The sequence below is a fragment of the Sceloporus undulatus genome, chromosome 5 (genome assembly GCF_019175285.1).
Source record: "Sceloporus undulatus isolate JIND9_A2432 ecotype Alabama chromosome 5, SceUnd_v1.1, whole genome shotgun sequence".
Classification (NCBI taxonomy): domain Eukaryota; kingdom Metazoa; phylum Chordata; class Lepidosauria; order Squamata; family Phrynosomatidae; genus Sceloporus; species Sceloporus undulatus.
Genome location: NC_056526.1, coordinates 91,174,076 through 91,175,114, shown reverse-complemented (window position 1 = coordinate 91,175,114; position 1,039 = coordinate 91,174,076). Strand labels below are relative to the sequence as shown.

Genomic DNA, 1,039 nt, shown 5'->3' with positions numbered 1-1,039 from the left:
CATGGCTGAGCTGGGATTCAAAACCTGGTCTCCAGAGTCACAGTCCAATGCTCAAACTACTACTCCATGGTGGCTCTCCACCAAACAAATAATGACTTCAGTTTCAATATGAATTTATCATCACAAGACATGTAGTGAGCACCCATAACTTGGCTTTAAAAGGAAGCATGTTTGAGGGGGAAAAGGAAGGCTTAGACACTTGAAAGTACTGGCTGAATAGAGCCTCAGATTCAGAAGCAGTATCCTATCAAAAACCAGTTGGTGGCAGGAGGGACAGTACTAGAGAAGGTCAGAAATTCATGTTCTGAATATATGGACTGCTTGCTGTATCTGGTTGAGCATTGTGAGAATACTGAATACTGAGCAGATTGATGTTTAATTTGATCTAGCAAGGCTGCAGTCAAGAAATCAGGAAAAGATTAGGGATGGCAAGTGTAGCTGTGAAAGAGCAAGACAAAATCCTGAAGTGTAAAGATATATAGCTGAACACTAAAGTTCGAACCGTCCAAGTCATTTTATTCCCTATTACCATGTGTGAGAGATGTGAGAGATGGACAGTGAAGAAAGTTGATAGGAAGAAAATCAACTCATTTGAGATGTGGCGCTGGAGAAGAGTGCTGTGGCCACTGTGGATGGCCAAAAAGAGAAACAAATGAGTCCTAGAACAGGCCTATGGCCATATCACCTTGAACATGTCCAATCTCGCCTGATCTTGGAAGTTGAGAAGGGTCGGGTCTGGTTAGTACTTGGATGAGAGACCACTTGGGAATAGCAGATACTGTAGGGCCCTAGAACAGATCAAGCCTGGAAGCCAAGATGACCAAATTGAGGCAGGTGTATTTTGTCCTCATCGAGACAAGGCCCGGCAAGAAGACGAGGGTCCAAAACACACTGCAGAAATAATCCCGTTTGAGGCCGCATTAACTGCCCTGGCTCAGCGCTAGGGAATTCTGGGAACTGTACGGGTCTAAACAGACAGGCCAGAATAAAGCTGCTTTGGGTCACTTTGGATGTATGCTTTTAAAATGCTGCACGCATC

General features: G+C 44.5%; 1 pseudogene; it reads left to right on the top strand.

Annotated features, from left to right (window-relative positions):
* The first annotated feature begins 668 nt into the window (after positions 1-668).
* On the top strand, positions 669-787 carry LOC121932326 (annotated as a pseudogene).
* Positions 788-1,039: the final 252 nt, after the last annotated feature.